At 34.1% G+C, this 23,912-nt stretch overlaps 1 pseudogene; it reads right to left on the bottom strand.

The window, feature by feature from the left end:
• The window catches only part of LOC111399812, a 55,698-nt pseudogene that overhangs the window by 30,308 nt on the left and 1,478 nt on the right, over window positions 1–23,912 (bottom strand).

Genomic DNA, 23,912 nt, shown 5'->3' with positions numbered 1-23,912 from the left:
TACCATAACTGTAACACCTTCTACAACTAGACTTGTCTCGTCCCTTGCCCTTTTTCTTACTACCCTCATCACTCGAGTCACTACTCGAATCACTATCGTCTTGAGTTCTACCCAAATTCATTTGTTTAAACTTCATTCTACTCCTCATCATATGTAACTCGCCACTCCTCTTATCCTCTTTTTCAGCCTTAATTTCCATCTCCTTACTTCTAACTGAGTCTATGACAATTTCGGGTATTAAAGTGTCCCTACCATACTTAATTGCATTCTTAACTTCCCTCTATGAATCAGGTATGGAATTAAGCAGGATAATAGCTTTATACGTTTCAGATATATCTTCATCACAATTAACGATATCTTGAACTAACTTGTTGAAGACATCCAGATTATCATCAAGATCCTTTGAAGGATCCGTTTTAAAGCTGAAAAATCATTCAAGCAAGTACAATTTATTAGGAGTTGACTTAAGCAAATATAAGTCCTCCAACTTTTCCCAAAGTTGTTTTGTAGAATCCAGTTTTCCTACTTTTCTCAAAACAGTATCAGACAGGTGTAAAATAATTGAAGTATATGCAAGTTCATCATACTCTTCTTTTTGTACTTCTATTACAGAAAATTTGCCATCTATGGCTTTTGAAACTTTTTGTTGAACCAAAATACCCTTCATCTTCTGTTGCCAAATTGAAAAATTCCCTTTTCCATTAAAAATTCCAACTTCAAAGTGTGAAGACATTTTAAAAAAACTAGAACAACCAAAAGCACAGATATGTCACACAAAGTTATCCTACGGCCGCAGTATACGCCGTTCTAGATTCCCAGGGTTTCGTAAGATTCATGATCTTAGATCAAGGGAATGTTCGAACGGGTCAAGTCCAAGTGTTCTAACAGGAAAATCAATTCAAGACGAAGGTATGTAAACAAAAGTTCGAATTTCCATGCAACAAGTCTCACACGGTGACTATATGACAGGCAAAGCACAAAATCAACTACCAATTTGCAATAAAAACTCAACACTTCAAAAAACAGAGCAAATAATTCCTAAATTTTCTAGCACAAGCAATGGTTGTCAAACAATGACAACCCCCAATCCTATTGATCACCCCACACAATGATCTGCTAGTACTAAAATTAAAACTGAGATAAGCCAATATACCAGAGCGGACCAATCTGAGTCCGTAAATTATGAGACACGCGAATTTAACACTTTAGGACCATCACTATTTGTCCTAAAGTCTCTGGAAACTACAACAATCAGGAAATCACGATCGAGTCTCGAACGCCTGAAGAACAAAGCTATCCAGATTCTTCTGCGTACCCTAAAACAGAAAACTTTCAACACGAAAAATGTCAGAAATAATATGAGGAACAAACTGCCTGAAGGGACCGTCGCCAAAAAATTGTCCACTCGTCGTAGAAGCCTCTGTGCATGATGTTCACGTGCCTCTGCCACGTGCCGCCGCCGTCCACACGCGCCTGACCGTCATGACCGCCTCCACCTGCATGTTATACCAGTGGTCTCCGTTCCCCAAACTCCTTTTGAATTGGTCAGAAAACACCAAAACAGGGGTTGATTTTTAACAGTTTTCTAGATAGTTTTTCGATCTGATTTTCGCTACGTTTCTGCCGATTTTCTAAATGATTTCTGGTAGGTTTCACGGGCCAAAACCTTCACCTTGAAACTCTGATACTAATTGTTACGGAAGCTCTCTTGAAAAATCTTCAAATTGATGATTTTCGGGCTCAGTCCAACGCACCTTTCTCAACCAACAACCAGTCCAATCGGTTCCAAACCACAACCAATTGATTCACCTTGGTTGCTATGCAATCTTACTGACGTAGGATAAGAAATGATGATGATTTATGGCCACAAAGGCTAGGAGAAGACATCACAAAGGTATACTATGAAAGAACCACCAATTGCATACGTTATACAAGCGTTCTGGACACCTTTTTTCTCACACAAAGGGGGCAGCTAGGATTCACTTGTTTCTTCTCTCAAAATCACACAATCATCATTTGAAAGTGGCTAGAGTTATAGCAAAATATATACTCTAGGGTTAGGCTTTAAGTTGGGCCATTAAAGGGTAAACGGGCCAAGATTCAAGCCATCCATAAGGAAATACAATTGGTCCGGGTGTAGCTCATGAACTTGGTTGTTGGACTTATTTCATTTATCGGCCTATGTCTATGAAATAATATTAATCCACGTTAACATCATAGTCCGAGATTTATTGGGTATCAAAAACCCAACAGTTTGGAACGTTGTTTGAATAATTCCCATTTATCGTGCCAATTTCATATTCGGTGAAATTGAGATAAACGAATTTTCTTGTATAGTTTCCATCGGATTCAAATGCAAGTTCATCATCACGTCCATTTCCAAACCTCTTATCATCAAAATGTTCAAGGTTTTTTTAATGGAAAAATTAAGTGATTATAGTTTGCATGTGAAAATTATCTACGCGCTTTTTCACCTTTTCTGACAGTTATCATACACCTAAATCGTTGGGTTTTTAATGTTACCGAAAGGTAACTAATGAGATAATTATTAGAGAATATGCTTATTTTAAGCAAAATAAGGCTATATTTGTCTTCTATTCTACCACATTATTTTTTTTAGAGTACTCATTTTAAACCACATATTTTTCATTAAAATAATATTACCCGTAAATTAAAAAAATTTCTCTTTGTTAACTACATATTTCAACATCAATCACTATTCCATAATATATTACTCACAAATAATGGGGCACAAAGAAGCACTAAGTAGATTGTCGTGGATTGAGCAAATATATAATTATAAAATAAACAAATTTTGCTAAGAAATTAAGAATCACATGTATAATTTTTTATTGTAAATGGTAAGTTTATTAGTAAATGATAATTGTACCCTTTCAGTCCTAGAAATTACTATCGTTGTATTCCTAATTCTTCTCTATAATTAATTAATTAACCTCTGTGAAGTCCCAAAAGTCTATTAACTTCCATTCTCTCTTCTCTTTTTCTTTATCTTCATAGCATGTTATCAACATGAGTGGTTTCATCTAATTACTATTTTTCTTAGAAAAAAATACGAGTGACGTGTGTTTTCAATTGATTTGCTTATTTTAAATGATTTAAACTAAACTATTTTACCCAATTAATTGGCTGTATGTAGCCTAACGGAGGCTTAATTAATTATCAAACAAGCAATTCTATGTGTAGATAATCATTATTTTAATGCATGTTAGTACTTTTTATTTTACAAAATCATTACTTTTTGTGTTGGCTTTCAAGATTGGAAGCAATCATTACTTTCTCAAAGTTCTATCCATTTTTACGTGCCTATTTTAGTAATTTTATGTTGACTTGCGTGCTTGTAATTTATATAGAATAAAGTTATTTGTATGCATGTAAAGCAATGTGTGTCTATAATTGTATGCATATTTATTTTTGTATGTAATGATGATCTAGTTGGAAGTACATTTTTTTTTTCTCATACACACAATTGGTGATAACAATTTTTCTATTCTACATTATGGAAATTAACCCAGTAGTCAATTTCAAATTTACTGCTATGTTATGCTATGCAGCAATTGGTGACCAATTCCATCTGTAATTCCATCGAGGCTATTCGCCTGGAGAGAAAGTACAGCAACAGTGTACATGAATATGGCTACATCAAGTTCACATGGCCAGCCACCATATTTTGGTAAAGACAAAATAGTTTGGGACAGGACTTGAATTCATTCCCATCTCATATGCTTATTTTTGTCTAGTCCAAATTTGTTTAAGTTCAACGTTATTATTAATATAGCTTTCTTGTTGATGAATAATTTTACTTTGTTTTTACTCCTGAAAAGTAAATTGTGTTCATGAAGAAACACAAATTAAACAATTCAATATTGAGTTGTAATTTTTAAAGGAAATTAATTTTCTATATTATTAATATTCAAGAAGAATATTAATTTATCACTTTGAAAGGCATAAATTATAATTTTCAATATTTCAGAAGAATATTGACACATTGCATTTGAAAAAGTAATAACTAAAGATAATGTGCTCTCGAAGTAGCATGTTTTCGAAGAATATATCATTTTGAATTTATGTTTATCACTAAAGGAAGACATACCACGTGAACTTTGATTATTATATGATATATCATAGTTAATTTCATAGTTAATCATTCTTTTGGAAATTAACTATATCTTTTATTTGATTAAATAGTTATTTAAATTTGAAACATTATATTGAATAAAAAGTTCAATTGTCGAATATATTATTATTTGATATGACCATTTGGACCATCGCTGCATCAATAACGATGCGAAATTAAAAATTCAAAATGGATATTCAATGAAGAACTAGAAGATTCTTTAATCCTATGAATTCCTATATATTATTTATTCTCTTTAGTGATAATTAATCATTAAACATGATTAAAATAGGGACTGAATTTCCTATAGTTTTGAAAATTAATTAGGGTGATATACGAGGCCCTGTCACCCACCACGTTGCTCATCTAAATATTTTTTGTATATAATAAATTTGATACGTATACTATATAGTAGCATGATATTTACAACTTGAAATTTGTGAAATTATTGCTCAAATTTTAAGTTGTGAGCTTAATTTTCAGAATATACAATCAAAACAATATCTTGTTAATACTAGTGATTCAAAATATCAACATTTTTAATAAGTGTTAATTGAGATGTAGATACATAATTTAACATTACTACTTGTTAAATACCTCGAGTCACTTTAATTGAGAACAATTTACTTTTCATTTCTATCTAGGGAATATTTTTATGTTTTATTCCAATATCATAGTTCTGCCTATTATAATTGGCTTAGCCAGATCCTAATTTTCCCATCTAATTATTTTAATAGTGCAGTACATGTAAATTGATCCATTACAATGCACTGAGATGGAAAATGAAGAATATTGAGAAGAAATGCATTGTTTAAACTATTAGGGGGAGGAACTAAGAAACTGAAATAATTTACAAATGCATCATTACCTAAATCTTCGCAAAAGATTATTCGAACCAAAAGTTCGAAAAATAATATATTTAGATGCATTTACTGATTAAAGAGATCGATAATATCTCATACATCAGTTTTAGATGTTCCAGCTCGAATTAACGTCTTGGAGGACAATTAATTAATATGATATATCTACGGCAAGCCTGAAGCGTGATAATAATCGATTCTAACATAAAAAATCTCCAAATGAAAATTGAGCAATTATCAAAGATGGTCCGATTAAGGAGACATACTCTTAATGAGTATTTAGACATAATAAATTCTAATACCCCAAAAGAGGTTGAAAAAATCATTCATTCACAAAAGGTTACAAATCAATTACCCAATGTTTTATTGATGTAAGAAAAGTGACAAAGTCATATATACCAACAGAAATTATTTCATCAAAAATTAATGTCCCCAAAGGACAAATCGGCTATAGTAAATGAATCTCGAATATACTATAAGCATGATCGACCAGTTAGTTCAAAAGATTCTGTACCTCAAAAAAGAAAAGTACAAGAGAAAAACCAACTACAAAACTCTAGAGGAAGTAACATTAGAAAAGATTAATCAATAAAACATTAAAAATATAGTTTCTAAAAGACTGCAAGTGTCCAAAAATAATAAAATTTCAATAAATTATATTTTATCTTATAAATTATGGGAACAAAATAATGTTGTTATAGACAATATTTTTTCCTTTCATATGGCTCTTGATACTATGTAAAATGAGGATCCTGAACCACAGTCTGTCTAAAGACTATCAAAATAGAAATGGTTGTTCAAAATGGAAAGAAGCCATACAAACGGTGATGCAAACCCATGTATCAATTGAAGTTATGAAGCCCACGCGTGATTGAATTGAACCCAAGAAAGCCCAATGAATCAAAGTTTTGGATTTGACCCAAAAATAGTGAATCAAGCAACCAACCAATCGCTAAAATGTATTGACCTCTCGATCACAAGATTTGTGAACCTCAACCCTAAAACCTAGTTAAAACGAAAAAGAATACTTAAAGATTACAAACATACCAAAACAGTAAAGTTCTAACTAAAATAAAAGATTACGCAAAATTGAAAAAATTGTGTCTAGAATTTAAACTATTCGGTCGCATAGTGTCACACCATGCAGTAATATAGAAAAAGTTGAAATCGCCTGATTGGTCTCGGTAATAGGGTATGCGACCGCATCCTTTTTAAGCTATGTAGTCACATAGCTTTAATAATGACTCATCTTTCTTCACGTGTAGAATTTTGCGACGTTTCGAGATTGTACTCATGGGCAAAATTCGACACCTGAGCTGAAATTTATGAACGTTTTCATCCATGCAACTCGTTTTTCTCATATATCTTCCAAAGCTTGAATCCAATGCACCAAACTTGACTCTGCCTTCATGTTTAATATATAAGTTGTTATTTGGCTTGTTGCACTCGATCTCTTGGCCTCCATATCTTGGACAACCTATTTCGTGGCCAACTTGATCCTCCTTAGCTTTGATCTTGTCTTTGGTTCCTTTTCAAGTTGAGTTGGATCTTTGTAAATTTGTTGTCTTCCTTGGATCACATCATTCTTTCTTTCTTCAAAAGGCTTTGACCTCAAATCTGTACCTTGAAGATTCAAGTTGTATATATTGTCCTCAATCATGGCAATGACATGGAATGGTCCATTGCCTATAGGATGAAACCTTGACCTTCTTTGCAATCGAACACGCCCATTTCACCTACGCATCCAAACCCAATGACCTAGTTTTAATACTTCAAGCTTTCTTCCTTTGCTACCTTGAGATGCATATAATTCCACTCCCTTGTCATAATTGAATACTTTTCCTTCAATTCTCATCAAATGCTCCACTTGCATCGAATCAATTGTGATGCGAACCCCGTAGCAATGAAAACTACGAAACCCACAACGAGATTGATGCAGAACCCAAGAACGCCAATACTAACCTGGTTTTGAATCTTGAACCCTAAGAATTGAACCAAGAAACCCTAGATTAGCGAAGAACCTAAAACCCCTTGATTACAATTAAAAGAACTCACAATCCGATTGTTTAGAACGCCACAAGAAATTGAATCTTGATAAGTTCCAAGATTGTTCAAGAAGAACAAAAAATTGAAAGAACAAATTCGAATCTTTAAAGCATTTGCGAGGTCAAGGTAAGTTGAACAAAAGACATGCGAGATGGATGGAGTTTATCGAGACATTTCCTACATCATCAAGTACAAACAAGGTAACGAAAATATAGTTGCCGATGCGTTGTATCGAAGGTATATGCTTTTAAATTCATTAAGTACTAAATTACTTGGTTTTGAATATATTAAGGGCATGTATGACTCTGATTGTGGTTTTTCTAGTATTTATGCTTCATGTGACAAATGTGCATTTGATAAATTCTATTGGCATGAAGATGTTTAGGGAAGATAAGTTGTGCATTCCTAATTGTTCTTTGCGTGAATTATTGGTAAGGGAAGCACATGGGGGTGGTTTAATGGGACATTTCAGGGTTCAAAAGACTTTAGACATGTTAGGGAACATTTTTATTGGCCTAAAATGCGACATGACGTAGAACAAATATGCAGAAAGTGCATAATTTGTATAAAGGCTCACCTTTGTCACATGAAACATAAATACTAGAAAAATCACAATCAGAGTCATACATGCCCTTAATATGTTCGAAACCAAGTAATTTAGTACTTAATGAATTTAAAAGCACGTACCTTCGAGACAACGCATCAGCAACTATATTTTCGTTACCTTGTTTGTACTTGATGACGTAGGAAAATGTCTCGATAAACTCCATCCATCTCGCATGTCTATTGATAGAACCATGTTTGGGACTCAAAATGGGGCAACTTTCATGTTCGGGTCGAAGGCCGAATCAACTTGGATCAATTTGTTATCAAGCGACGAAACCGAAGGCTGAAAACAAGCCTGTGCGGCCGCACAGGTAAAACACCATGCGACCGCACGGTGGCATACCGAAAATCAATATGACATTTCTTGTTGAACCATGCGGCCGCAGAAGCCAAAAATTTGGCGAATTTTCCAATTTTGGCCGAATTTCCTAGTCATATTGATTTTCGGTATGCCACCGTGCGGCCGCATAGTGTTTTACCTGTGTGGCCGCTCAAGCTTGTTTTCAGCCTCCGATTTCGTCACTTGATAACAAATTGATCCAAGTTGATTCGGCCTTCGACCCGAACATGAAAGTTGCTCCATTTTGAGTCCCGAACATGGTTCCATCAATGGTTTCTTGAACGAGCAATCCCATCACTTGTTTCACTTGCTTTACCCTTGATCGCGTCATTGGTCCGCCATCGACTATCAACGAGTCTCGTCTTGCACTTGCCTTCGTCGGGCTCGACTCCTAGATCATATCAAATTAGATATTCAATAGATGGTATCCCATCAATCAAGCTTTCCTGGAATAAGTCTTCCTATAAAAAAGAGATATCCAAATTGGGAAGGGATTTGTTAGTCCTTACCAAAGCATTCTAAATCTCACACTTTTTTATATAGAAGCTCACTTTGGATTTTCCTCTCCTCCCAAAAGATTATTTTTCTTTTCTCTCTTGTGGCCCCACTTTTTTTTCTCACACTTAGCCATCTCACTATTTTCTCTCTTCATCTCCTTTTGTCTCTCGTTGCTTTCCTTTTTCTCCCCACTTCTCAACTTCAATTAGTTCTCTTAGACCTGTTCCGGTGTTAACGGGTACAAGGGTAATAGCTCTGCCATCTTTTACAACAAAGTTGTACTTATTCTTGAATCCATTATGCTTCACTTTCCTATCATATTGCCATGACCTGATGGATACCTAGCTATCCACTTTCTGTTCAATTGTCTCTCCACCTTCATAGCCACATGTAGCATGTCCTCCAACTCTACATAATGTTGTAAATCAACTACATTAGCTATTTCATTATTCAAACCATTCAAAAACCTAGCCATTGTGGCTTCCCGATCCTCCTCCACTTTCACCCGTATCATCAACATCTTCATCTCCTTATGCTAATCCTCCACACTCCTAGACTCTTGGCAGAGGCTTTGCAATTTTTTATTAAGCTCCCTATAATAATGACTAAGCACAAATCTCTTCCTCATGATAGCCTTCAATTCTTCCCAAGTACTAATAGGCCTTTCATGATTTCTCCTCCTAAATGTCACTGCTTGATCCCACTATGTAATGGCACAGTTGATGAACTCAAGTACCGCAATCTTTACTTTCTTTTTCTCCTAGTAGTTATAGCAATCAAATATTTGTTTGATCTTCTTCTTCTACTCTGGATAAGCTTCTGAATCACTCCTAGCCTTGAATGAAGGAATTGTCATTTTAATGTTACCCATATTTCCATCCACTTCGTCTCCAACAAGATTCCTACGCCTTCTTTCAAACCTAGCTCCTCCATTTCTCATTCTCCCTATTTCAGCCTCAACTAATGCATCTTCATCTAAGTCACTACCATCATCATATTCTACTTGATTCTCTACCCTAGGCTCTTGCCTACCGTATCTCCATGTATTGGGTACTTCCTTTCGTAGATTGACAAGTACTGGGTCTTGCCTTTCCCTACATGACTCCTGCCTATGCAATATATCACGTACATATTTAAACAATCTTTCGAACTGCCATATCACCTCATTCGAAATGTTAACTTTATTGAAGTTCCTACTTGATGTTGAATCTTCCCTGTCGTACATCCTAAATTTAATTTATTATCTGCCACAGGTATGTACTCTCGTGTATCACTCAATTTTGGCTTTTACCCTCTATTAGTCTTACCACTCTGCCTTTTTCCTCTCAATGCTTTCGCCTAAGTGCTTCAAAGAACAATTTTGATTTCAACCAGGAATTATTCTCGTAGAATTCAAATCGGGATGTGAGTAAAAATTGTAACTGTAGAAGACTCAATAAAGAAAGAAAAGAATTGGACAACTTGGAATGAAAACTATTGTAATTCAAGAAAGTGGTTCTTAGATTTTAGGCTGGACCAAACAAAAATAAGATTTTGACTCAAGAAGTATAATGGAATGCTAGTAATTTTCGAAATAAATCAAACAATAATAATAATTAAAAATTTTTGTACTTTTGAATTTCGAATTTTTTTGCTCGAAATTTCAACTACGAAACTAGTGAAACAAATGGAATTTGATTTAGGTGCTAAACTAGCCCGAAAATAATTTTTGAATTTTTTTTTGGTATTTTTATGAATTGAAGACTCAAAAGACGAACAACACAAAGAAAAAGGAAATGAAGACTCAAAACAAAAAAGAAAAAGATATAAACTTGATTTTTGGAACCTAAACTCTGATACCAACTGATATGTATCCATGTAGCAATTGATGCTATGAAACCCACACGACATTGAATTGAGCCCAATAAAGCCAAATAAGTCAAAGTTTTGGATTTGATCCAAAAATAATGAATCAATCGCCTACGATGTATTGACCTCTTGATCACAAGATTTGCGAATCTCACCCGATTCTTTGAACGCCACAAAAATTAATTTTAATAAGTTCAATAAATTGCTCAATGAAGAACAAATGAATAGAAAGCGAAATTGCCTTTGAATTAATCTCTCAATAATATATAAGGCCTTTTTTTTTCTTTTTACAATTTATGGGATGAAATCTATTTATACTAAACCCTAAAACCTAGTTAAAATGAAGAAGGATACTAAAATATTACAAAGATACCAAAAAATAGAGTTCTAACTAAAAAATAGATTATGCGGAATTGGAAAAATCACATCTAGAGTTGCAATCGCATAGTGTCACACCATGCAATCGCATAAAACAAGTTGAAATTTTCAGATTGGTCTTGGTAATAATGTTTGTGACCGCATTCCTTTTTAAGCTATGTGGTTGCATAGCTTTAATAATGACTCCTTTTTTATATGCAGAATTTTGCGACGTTTCTCATGGGCGAAAATCCGACACCCAAACTGAAAGTTATGCACGTTTTCATCCATGCTGCTTATTTTTCTCATATATCTTCCAAAACTTGAATCCAATGCACCAAACTTGACCCTGCCTTCATGTCCAACATGTAAATTGTTATTTGGCTTGTCTTGGATCACATCAGACGGGATTGAATTCATTAGAGAAACAAAAAGTGTTAGTACCTATAATTTGAACACTTGAAAATGTAATCCCTATATGATATAAATAGATTTTTGTACTAAGGAGAACTAAAAATAATAAAATTACAAGATATAAAACTCGACTCGTAGCTCTAGATTTCTCATGAAGACTGAAAATTGATTATGATGATAATGGATACCATCACTTTTACATTTTTAATTAGTTTGACTATGTAAAAAAAGCTTGATATGCGCCTTATGGATATAGTAATTGCCTATTTGTATGGTTCACTTGATAATGGCATATATATATGAAAGTCCCTAAAGAACTTAAAGTGCCAGAACAAACGATATATGCTCGAGAATCATATTTTCAATTAGATTGCAAAGATCATTGAATGGATTGAAACAATCCGGACGTATATTGGTATAATTGCCTTAGTGAATATTTATTAAAGGAGAGTTATAAAAATAATGATGTTTGCCCATGTGTATTCATAAAGAAAACAAAAATTGGATTTGCAATTGTAACAATTTATGTTGATGATTTAAATTTAATTAGAATTCTTGAAGAACTCAACAAAACTATTGATTATTTGAAAAATGAATTTGAAACAAAAAATTTGGGAAAAATCAAATTTTGTCTTGGGTAGCAGCTTGAGCATTTTTCAGAAAGATTAATTGTTCATCAATCTACATATACAGAAAAAATCTTAAAATGATTTTTTTTATATAAATAATGCACATCCATGAGTATCACCTATGGTTGCTCGATCACTTGATGTGAAAAAGAACCATTTTGTCCACTTGAAGATGGAGATAAGGTTATTGGTCTTGAAGCACCATCCCTTAATGCAATTGGAATATTAACTTAACTTGCAAATTGCACTTGACCTGATATAACTTTTTCTATAATTCTCCATACAAGATATCGTTCTATACCAACTCAAAGACATTGGAATGGTATCAAACATATTTATCGTTACCTAAAAGGTACTACTGATTTTGGATTTGTTTTATTTTTAAAAATCGGGATTTGCTTTAGTGGGATATGTAAATGGAGGTTATCTCTCTAATCGACATAAAGCTAAATTACAAACGAGATATGTGTTTACACGTAGAGGAACAACTATAACATGGAGATCTGTGAAAAATTCCTTGACAGCAACATCTTCAGTTCATTCTGAAATTATTTCAATCCATGAAGCAAGTCAAGAATGTATATGGTTGAGGAATATGACCCATCAGATCCAAGTATCATGCGGGTTAATGTAACGACCCAAATTTAATATTTAAATTGTTATTAAAAGTTTCATTCCCTAATTAAATAAACATACTAAACATCACAACATGAAATTTTTAGTTCCATCAATAATAAATAAAACATATGGAAAACATGATCAAATAAAATATATTTCAAATCCTAAATAACAAAACCCACATGGTAATAAAACTTAAATAATGTTGAAAATAAAATCTATAGTCATGTTACACTGGATTTAATTTATTGAGTTTCATAAATCCTATCACCATGACTGTACCTCATCGCCTGTCAACTATCGACCCGTTCAAACCTGTGAGGAGTGGGAGAAAATGATGAATCTATGTGAATACTCAGTAGGACAAGAAAATGATGGAGCAATCCCAAATAAAAGATCTAAAACACGTGTCAAAATATCACACCTCCATCATATCTTTGGAAATGGGTAAGAGCTCAATACATATCATATCTTTGGTATCAGATGATCATATCATACATAACATATCATAACTTTAACTTCTATAAGTATTATAATTCTACAACACGAATAGGATAAAAAAAACAACTGTACTTCATTATCATATCAAATCAAATAAACTTTTGGAGAAACAAAACCAAAATCATGTTCCAACTTTATTTTCAACCTGCTGTTGTGTTTATAAAAATTATATAGTAAATATGGTGAAAGAAATCTGACTTTTTCTATGTGGAGAATGGTTGCATGAATGATTAAATATAGGACAAGTGTCCTATAAAAAGTGAAAGTCCAATTTACCCAGAATTTCTATCCAGTTCAACTAAAACAACACATTTTAATTCAATATCAACAATCACGTGGCTGCCCACATTCACAAGACAAAGAAAAGTAATAAAATAATATTTATCGACAACTTCTTTAAAGTTCAATAACTTTGGCGGACATATCTGAATCAAATTTTTCTTAAATCTAAAATGTATGATTAATTACAAGCTATCTAACAAGCCTGACATTGATATACTAAATACCTTTATAAAAAAAATCTAATTAGTTGGCCAAAATAAAATTGAGTTAATACTATTGCAATTTAGTCCCTCAACGATCAAAATATAACAATATAGCATATAGTACAAATAAATTTATCTATAAATTTTCCGGGTATTACAATCTCCCTTTCTTAAAAGAATTCCGTCCTTGAAATTACCTCGTTAGTTGAAAAGTTCTGAATACTTGGACTTAGCATATTTGTAATATTTCATAACATGAAGCAAGAAGACTCATAATCATGTTAAAAGAATGACATTTCGCTTCATACGTTAGAGTCATTAGAGCGTGGTCGATTGGTGGTTGTTGGGTACCGAAAATCTTTCAAATTATACTAGTTTTAATTAATCAAGTAATTCACATATAACCGAATTCAATTAAATAGGATTTGGCTATAATTTTCAACATAAACTTCATTAGAATTTCGCATAAGGTCAAATGAACAAATTCCTACCAATACAACTTCCATTCAATTTTTTTTTTTTTTTGGAACATAGGGACCACATCGTAATTTCAGCAACTAGAAAACATAACGTACTAGTGCATGGACTATTACGAAATTTTACAAATTGAAAAAGTTAGTACCTAAATAATTTAATGACCATTGTGGTTAAATATAAAACATTCTATTCTAAGGAAAATGTTTAAAAAAAACAAATAATAATAATAATAAATCACAACTATACATACACATATATATAACGATTTAATCAAATCCTTTTTTTTTAAATATTTTTTTGTCAGACACTGTTCACGTGAACTGTGAATTGCACTGTTCACGGGATTTTTTACATAATTCGTTTGAATTTTAGAGTTTTTACGAGTCCACAAAATAGTAAAACCAAAGCTCTAATATCAAATTGTAACGACCCAAATTTTAATATTTAAATCATTACTAAAAGTTTCATTTCATAATTAAATAAACTTAACAAATATCTCAACATGAAATTTTTTAGTTCTACCAGTAATAAGTAAAACATATGAAAAGCATAACCAAATAAAGTATATTTCAAATCCTAAATAACAAAACCCACATGGTAATAATCCTACTTACTATAAAAGAGAGGATGCAGTTGTACTGTTCATTCTTAGGCCAAAGCTTTCACACTTGTCTGGTTCCATACGGTAGCTGAATGGATTCTAGAACATTCACTTCAAAGAGGCTTGTAATCTCTCTCTCTTTCTCCCTCTCCATTGATTCATAGGGTCTCTGTCCAAAGCCAAATTAAACCCTAAGAGGAAGAAAAAGGGTAAAATAGAAGATGCAAGATGGGACCCAGGCCATAGAAGCAAGGTGATAATATCTCATTTGTGCACTCTGACTACTATCATTAGAGTGTTGGATTTATGGATTGAATTTCACTTTTATTATATGGGTTTGCGGGATCATTGGATGAAGAAGAAGCCGAGATGTTGAGGTGTGTGAGCTTAGGGGCCAAAATTGAGTGAAGGCCCTTCTTGTTTTGCTGGGATGCTACTGAACAAATCACGGTCTCATTTTTCAAGATGGGATCCAGTTAAATTTCACTCTTTGCCTCTATTGGAGATGAAATTACAGTTTCTCATGGCCAAAACTATACAAGAAGGCTGAGATTGTTTAGTCCCCTCACAGGTTTCTATTCAAATTAGCCTAATCATTTGTTGGGTTTTTGATACCCAATAAATCCTAGGCTATGATGTTAACGTGGGTTAATATTATTTCATAGGCATAGGCCGATGAATGAAATAAGTCCAACAATCAAGTCGATGAGCTACACCCGGCCCAATTGTATTCCTTATGGATGGCTTGAATCTTGGCCCGTTTACCCCTTTAACGGCCCAACTTAAAGCCTAACCCTAGAGTATATATATGAATATAACCCTAGCCTCTTTGATATGATGATTGTGTGATTTTGAGAGAAGAAACTAGTGAATCCCGACTGCCCCCCTTTTGTGTGAGAAAAAGGTGTCCAGAAGTGTCCAGAACGCTTGTATAACGTGTGCAATTGATGGTTCTTTCATAGTATACCTTTGTGGTGTCTTCTCTTAGCCTTTGTAGCGATAAATCATCATCCTTTCTTGTCCTACGTGGGTAAGATTGTATATCAACCAAGGTGAATCAATTGGTTGTGGTTTGGAGCCGTTTGGACTTGTTGTTGGTAGAGAAAGGTGCGCTGGATTGAGCCTAGAAAATCACCGTTTGAAGATCTTTTTGAGAGAGCTTCTGCAACAATTGGTATCAGAGCTTTAAGGTGAAGGTTTTGGCTCGTGAAATCTACCAGAAATCGTCCAGAAAATAGGCAGAAATGCAGCAGAAATTAGATCGAAGAAGCTGTCCAAAAATTGTTTGAATCAGTCTCCGTTTTTCGCGTTTTTTGATCAATCCAGAAGGAGTTTGGGGACACGGAGACTACTGGCGTGACGTGCAGGAGGAGGAAAACCATTCAGGCTGGCGCGTGTTGGACGACGGCAGCACGTGTGGTGGCGCGTGAGGACCACGCGCAGAGGGAAGAGACGGCGCGTGCGGGCGCGTGAAACGTTTTCTGGCGACGGTCTCTTCAGGCAGTTTGTTCCTCATATTATTTCTAACATTTTTCGTGTTGAAAGTTTTCTGTTTCAGGGTGCGCAGTAGAATCTGGACAACGTTGTTCTTCGGGTGTTCGGGACTCGATCGTGATTTTTTGGTTGCTGCAGTTTCAGAGACTTTAGGACGAATAGTGATAGTCCTAAAGTGATGAATTCGCGTCTCTCGATATTTACGGACCTTCAGACATGGTCCGCTTGATATCGTGTTCTTTACTTTTTATTATTGCAGTTAAAATTAATATGTAGGTTAATTATTTATTTTTCGCATTAGAAGTCATCGTGTGGGGTGACGTTAGGTTAGGGGTAACTATTGCTTGTTGCTAGACCTAGGAATTACATGTTAATTATCTTAAAATTCTATGTGAATTTGTCACCAATTTTTCTACACCGATAGAATTGCATGTGACCTTAGGAAAATTAACTTGACTGTTCTGTGTGAATTATGTGTCAGTACTTTGCTTGTGGACATTATTTGGTATTGTTGGCATGTATAGGTTTAAGACAAATGCGAAAAAATAAAATATGTTTTAAATGTGGTAAAATTTGGACATAGTTGAAAGAGATTGTCCTAGGATGATAATAAAATGAAAGATGAGGATAGAGATAAGGCGAATATGACTTTAGGGTCAAGTAGTGATCCTAATAAGGTTTATTGAGAGAATAAACTTGGTTCTTGCATTGCATCTGTGTGTAGTCCTTTCTGCATGTATGTGGTCACTTAATTCTGTTGCGATGTTGATTTTACACTTTCAATATGTTTGATATGTGTAATTGCATGAATTAGAGTGACTTATTACTTTGTGTAGTATGTTTACATGCCTAGTGGGTTAATTATGGCATACTCTATTTGCTCTGTGAGTGGTGTGAGAGTGTGGTAGTGAAAAGAAAGTTGGACAGCCGTTTCTCTCCTTTATCTTTGTGAGCCTGTGTGGTTTGTGAGATTATGTGAGGCATCCATGTTAGGGTTATATTCTTCCTCTATGTGAGCCTCTTTTGTGAGTGTTGTGAAGTAACCGACTCTTTCTTCGATTCTCTTTGAGAGTGCCACCCTTACTATTTTCTTTGTGAATTTTTGGGGAGCATTGGTAAGTGGATTAACCTTTATGGTCACCGAAAGGTGTTGTTTTGTCATAGTGAGTTTGAGATGCATTAGTAGTGAGTTGGATGTCTTTTGGTAAGGTGGAGTATAGATGCCTAGAGGTGCATTGATGATATGCACGAGGGATGTAGAGTGTGAGATTTGGATCACGAGTGGAGATGTGATCAAATGTCTAGGATCCTTTATCTGGAAAGAGACCCTGATCAGGTGGAGTGTGAGAGAGACACTTCTATCACTTCTGTTAGGTGGAGACCCATTATCCATGTAGGTTGGGAGAAGTGATGTGGAGATAGAGGATTATCCCGTGGACTTAGGATCTATTGTAACTCACCAGTTAGACATGAGTTGAGTGATCTGTCTAGTGAGCGTGGTGGGCGATGAGAGGAGATATGTGTTCTCGAGGTGTGAGCAACACGGAATGTGATAGGATAAGTGTGGTGAGATCTTTTCTTCGGGTCATTTATGCATGTGTTGCATATGTGGTTGACCGTGGTTTGATTAACTTGGTGTTAATCTATAGTTCTATGTGAACGTGTTTCTGAAAAGATCTGTGTGTGTTATCCTATAGTATATCGTCATCGCATGTGTATTTGTTCTTGATTGTTTATTGTTAAATATTTGCTTCTACTTGGGTGTTTTTTAACCTTAGCCCCAGTGAGTACATGGAGCAGGTATGGTACGTGTTTCAAGTTGGAAACACAAGGTAAGGTTTGTGATCCAATTTTATTGGCTACCTTGATTACTTTTTTTTTTTAAAAAAAATTGAATTTGTGTGTAATATTATTTAATTAAAGAATATGTGGCTGAAATGATATTAAATTACATTTTAAAATGTAATTTTTTTTTATAAGAATGTGAGTCGAGGAGGCCTAATATTCATGCAAACGACACTTCATTCATGCATTTTCTTTGTTCAACAGCTGCAACAGTGTTATGTTAGGGTTCACTTTTATTGTTTTTTTTACCAAAACTGTAAGAATCAAAGTCAAAAAGTCCGGCAATAAAAATCTCTGTGTTGTCCTCATCTTCCTCCCTGCACCAGCATTTAAGCATGTCTGGCTCTGCCAACATCAGTTATCTATAACAGAGTTTATTAGCAGAATCGACCCTTGTGTTTTTTTATAAAGGGGAGGGTTGGCCTTAATTTTTCTTATTCCAAGTGATCATTTCCTTCCATATATGAAGAGTTTAAATTTCTGAGGGGCTTTTGGGAGATAATATGGAGATAGAGACGAGTCATCCTGGTCCGTGTACTAATGGTGGTGGAGACGTGGAGAAGGGAGGTGGCGGAGTGGTGGCTGATGTAGCATATTTGGCATGGGAGGATTTAACGGTGGTGCTGCCAAATTTTGGGAATGGACCGACTAAAAGGTTGCTTAATGAGATAACTGGTTATGCTCTTCCTGGAAGAATCATGGCTGTTATGGGTGCTTCTGGCTCTGGCAAGTCCACATTTCTTGACTCCTTAGTAGGTACTCCCCTCCGCCACCCGCCCCACACCCTCTGCATGTGTATATGTATGTCTCAGTGTTAACTGTGTGTTTTGATTGCTTGCAGATTTATTGGGCATCAAGGTGGAGATTTGTTAGGTTTTTGATACCCAATAAATCCTAGGCTATGATGTTAACGTGGGTTAATATTATTTCATAGGCGTAGGCCGATGAATGAAATAAGTCCAACAACCAAGTCCATGAGCTACACCCGGCCCAATTGTATTCCTTATGGATGGCTTGAATCTTGGCCCGTTTACCCCTTTAATGGCCCAACTTAAAGCCTAACCCTAGAGTATATATATGAATATAATCCTAGCCTCTTTGATATGATGATTGTGTGATTTTGAGATAAGAAATTAGTGAATCCCGGCTGCCCCCCTTTTGTGTGAGAAAAAGGTGTCCAGAAGTGTCCAGAACGCTTGTATAACGTGTGCAATTGGTGGTTCTTTCATAGTATACTTTTGTGGTGTCTTCTCTTAGCCTTTGTGACGATAAATCATCATTCTTTCTTGTCCTACGTGGGTAAGATTGTATAGCAACCAAGGTGAATCAATTGGTTGTTGTTTGGAGCCGTTTGGACTGGTTGTTGGTAGAGAAAGGTACGTTGGACTGAGCCTGGAAAACCACCGTTTGAAGATCTTTTTGAGAGAGCCTCCGCAACATCAATTTTTTGTTGATTCTTGTTGGTAACTTTATTGATGAAGGGCAAAGCCCCTTGTCCAGACGGGGACGACATTTGGCTTCTAGGTAACTTACTTCCACATTTAAATTTGAATCCAAATAGTTTACCTGTTAACAGGTTACAAATTGGATTTTTCAAATTTTATATTGGTTTCTTTTGATCATATATCTACAATTAGACACTATAAGAGGATTAGACACTATAACATTTTTTAATAAAAATAATGATTATAGTTCCTCCTACGTGTTTCAGTTATACACTTTGAACCTGTTAGATTAAATAGTGCAGTTTCTAACTTATTTTGCACCTATCAAATCTTTGACCTAGTCTGTTTCTGCCTTCATTCTGTGCTAATGTACTAATGCTTTTAAGTATTATTATTTTGGCATAGAATGTTTTAGAAATGATCGAACTTTGGGAGATTGATACAGAACGTGCTATATGAAGACAGACTCAAGTGATGGACGTCATGAATCATGAGCAACTGTGTGGCCAAACCCTGTGGCTATCTCAATTACTTCTGTAATAGTAGAATTCTCATCATCAACTGAAGTGCACAATAATAATTTTCTGTAGAAATTTTGTTGTTAATCACACGATGTACCCTCCACTGGAAGGCACTATTCTATGGGTATATATACTGGCAGACATTTTTCTATTGGTCAATTCTACTTTCTATGAATTAAAAAATAACATTGTAATGTATTGTCTCTTGTTGAAGATCACTGTTTGCAGTGGACGCTGGGGTATCCTCAACTATGAAATTTAATGAATTTTGTGGATTAAATATGGTGAAATTTTAAGAGATTTGGTCATATGTATTTTTAAGTATGAAATTCATCTATTAATGAAATCTTTATAACTTTGAGGGTACCTAAATTTTAAAGGATTTCATTAAAATCTTAATTGGGAACATTTAAATTTTAATAGATTTCCTTAAAATCCATCAAAATTTTAATTGAAAAGACCTAAATTTAGAACTAATTTTAAAATCTACCAAATCTCAATTGAGAACGGCTTAAACCTTAAAAAGGGAACAGAGAGAAACTCCTTACATCGCTAATTCTACACTTCACTATCTCCTCTTGGCCTCTCTAATGCTTTGTCTTTGTCTAAATTTCTTTTTTACCATGAAATCAGTGCGTTGAGATTGAAATTGTTGAAAAGATTACTCAAAATTTTCCTATTTTGACGTCCCAATTTTTATGTGACCTAAAAGTGTATTATTGTCTAAAGTCTTAAGCTTTGATGTGCTCTACAAAAGGTTGTAAAAGGGATTTTCTAAATGGATGGTGTTGCGCCCCCTGGACGAACAGGGCCTACGTGGCCTGTCCATGTAGCACTACTCTTGTAAAAAATCTACTTGATTTAATATATGACTATAGTGATCTCTAAAAGATAGTTTAATGCGTACATTAGTTGATGCTTTTAATTTTTGCTATTTGTCATTTGTAGTAGGTTACAAAAATGTAATGAACACACTCATGAACAAAAAATACATTGACAGTCATCCAACATATTAAGATTTTTCATGATGGTACCATGACAAATAAGTGTTGTAACTCAATCATTCCAGTTGAATATGAAGTTAATATTGCCAATATTACAAATGATTTTTATCACTGGAGAACTTGTGAGAGTGTTAGTTACTACTACCATGCAAATCGTGTATACAAAATTATTGTGCTGGTAAGAAGTGGTGGAGTAATCGGCGGATGAAGGAGGGGTGTAATTGTTGGGGGCGACCGGGGGTGCTGAAGCATAAGACGGTGGCGGTGGTGGGTAGCGAGTTAAATCGTCGATCGGGTTCGCGCTAGGGTTGTGGGTTTGCGGGTATTGCTGTTGCCCGTAGTAAGGGATGGGGGTGTAATCGCCGTGTTGCATTGTTCCAGACGACGACGTATCGGTGAAGGAGAAGTCTTTTCCAGCAATGGTTTCTGGAGAAAACAAACAAATAATTGGAGAGAGAAATAGGGAAGAATGCAGATGAGGGACTTAAAAGCGTGTTTAAGCGGCAAAAGAAACTCCTTTTATGGTATTACACTGTGGTTTGGACTTTGGAAATATAAACATGTTCCTAATGGAAGATCAATCTTTTTCTTTTTTTTTTCCTTTAACCCTTTTGATTAAAATTAGATTTTTAGTACATTTTTTATAAAAATTTATGAAATATGTTTTTAAAAAATTGTGAGTCTTATTGAAATGTGTGATTAAATTTAATTATTGAATTTGACTTAAATTAATTTTTTTATTTTAATTTCTACCAAATAGCGACTTATTTGAATTCCTGACTCATCTTGATTTAATGTAAAGCAAAATATTAGAGCTAGCAAGGGTACAAGTAACATGGTTTTTTTTTTTTTTTTGCCTAGGTCTACGAATAGATATATAATACCATATGTAAATGATTGTAATTGCGGAAGAAAGCAGTGTCAAGAGAAGGCTACAAGCATGGTGAAGATTTAGTTAATGAAAGTCAATCTTGAGATGCATATGTTAAGGCACCGACTCGTCCTTCTGGATCAATGCCGTAGTATGTAGTTCCGTCAAAGTTTCCTTACTTTACTATCTTTTAGGTATATATGTGTATCTGTAACTATATATGTCTCAAGTCAGAATTTTAAATTTTTGAATATGAATTTTTAGCTTTACTTGTTCAAGTTATTGCTATATTTGTGGCAGAGAACCAAAAAAATCCAAAGAAAACAGATCCTATAACTCAATTATCATAGAGAGACTGGCCAGAAGTGAAAAAGGGCAAACTGATCATGTTTTACGAGTAGGTACTTTTATCGTTTTCACTTCATGCTCAATACTATTGAACTACATGCAAGCAATTTAAATCCGATTTGTCATTGATTTTTACCTCCTTCAGCTTTCTTAATGCAGGATAAGACTTGCATACTTATCAATAATTTCATCACATAAATACCCATTTTATAATTTGAATATACTTCTCTTGTTTTCATTGTCTTGAAAGACTATGTGCCTTCAATATGTACTACTGCCAAAGAAATAGAAATTTATTTTCAAAAGACTAGAAAAGGCTTCTTGACATTACCTATTTTTCTTATCTTCATTACTTATTGTTTTTGTATTTAGTTGTTGAACTTAGTTCAACATTAAAGATGTTAACATTACGTTCAAAATAATGTAACCCGTGCATTGCACGGATAAAAAACTAGTACTAAAATAATGCTGAAAATAAAATCTAGTCATGCTACGCTGGATTTAATTTATTGAGTTCCCTAAATCTTGGCATCATGACTGCATCTCATCACCCGCCAACCAACAATCCATTCTAACTTGTAAGAAGTGAGAGAAAATGTTGAGATATATGGGAATACTTAGTAGGACACGAAAATAATGTTGCAATCCCGAATAAAAAATTTAAAACATGTGTCAAAATATCATATCATCATTATATCTTTAGAAACCGGTAAGAACACAATACATACATATCTTTGATATCAGATGACCATATCATATATAACATATTATATCTTTAACTTTCATAAATATAAAAATTTGACAACATGAAAAAATAATTTGAAACGGGAAAAAAAACAACTGCGCCTCTTTATCCTACCTTGTTAGATCAAATAAACTTTTGGAGAAATAAAACCAAAATCACGTTCCAACTTTATTTTCAGCCTGCTGTGCCTATAAATATTATATAATATGGTGAAAAAAAATCTGACTTTTTTCCATTTGGGGAATGGTTGCATAAATGAATAAATATAGAACAAGTGTCCTATAGAAAGTGGAAGTCCAATTTACCTAGAATTTCTATCCAGTTCAACCAAAACAACAAATTTTAATTCAATCTCAACAACTATGCAGCTGCCCACTTTCACAAAACAAACAAACGTAAAAAATTATTTATTGACAACTTCTTTAAAGTTCAATAACTTGGGCGGACTTATTTGAATCAACTTTTTCTTAAGCCTAAAATGTATGATTAATTACGAGCTATCCAGCGAGCCCCATATTGATATACTAAGTATCGCTCTAACAAAATCTAATTATTTGGCCAAAATAAAATTATGTTTAATATTGTTGCACTTTAACTCCTCAACTTTCAAAATGTAAAAAATATAGCATACAGTACAAATAAATTTTTCTATAAATTTTCGTGTTTTCAGTGTGTTAAGGTTAACGTCAATAAAAGATAGTCCAACAATTTTAAATGAAAACAATGTAGCTTGATTGTACAACTCAAAGGGAGGATATATAAAAGGTGACATGACGAAACATATTTGTCCAAAATTCTTTCATACACGAGTGTCAAAAGAATGGCGACAATGATATTCAACAAATTCGCTCAAATAACAATATGACTGATTTATTAAGAAAAATATTACCAACATCTACATTCAATGATCTTCAGTGATTTTCATCAGGGGGAGTAACTGTACTCTTTTTCCTTAATTTAGGTTTTATCCTATTGGATTTTCTTAACAAGGTTTTAATAAGGTATCATTTATTTTTAATATTCCAAAATAACTGTACTCTTTTTCCTTTATTTAATTTTTTCCCACTGATTTTTTATCAAATAAGGTTTTACATGAGGCAAATATTTTGAAATGTATTATTCAAGGGAGAGTGTTGTAAATTGTAGGTTTATTACAACTGTGCCCCTACAACTCTAGAAATTATTTCCGTTATATCCACATTTTTTTCTATAAATATATGACTT

This window comes from Olea europaea, chromosome 9 (genome assembly GCF_002742605.1).
Source record: "Olea europaea var. sylvestris chromosome 9, O_europaea_v1, whole genome shotgun sequence".
In the NCBI taxonomy this organism is placed as follows: domain Eukaryota; kingdom Viridiplantae; phylum Streptophyta; class Magnoliopsida; order Lamiales; family Oleaceae; genus Olea; species Olea europaea.
This window is presented reverse-complemented; position numbering and strand designations above follow the sequence as displayed.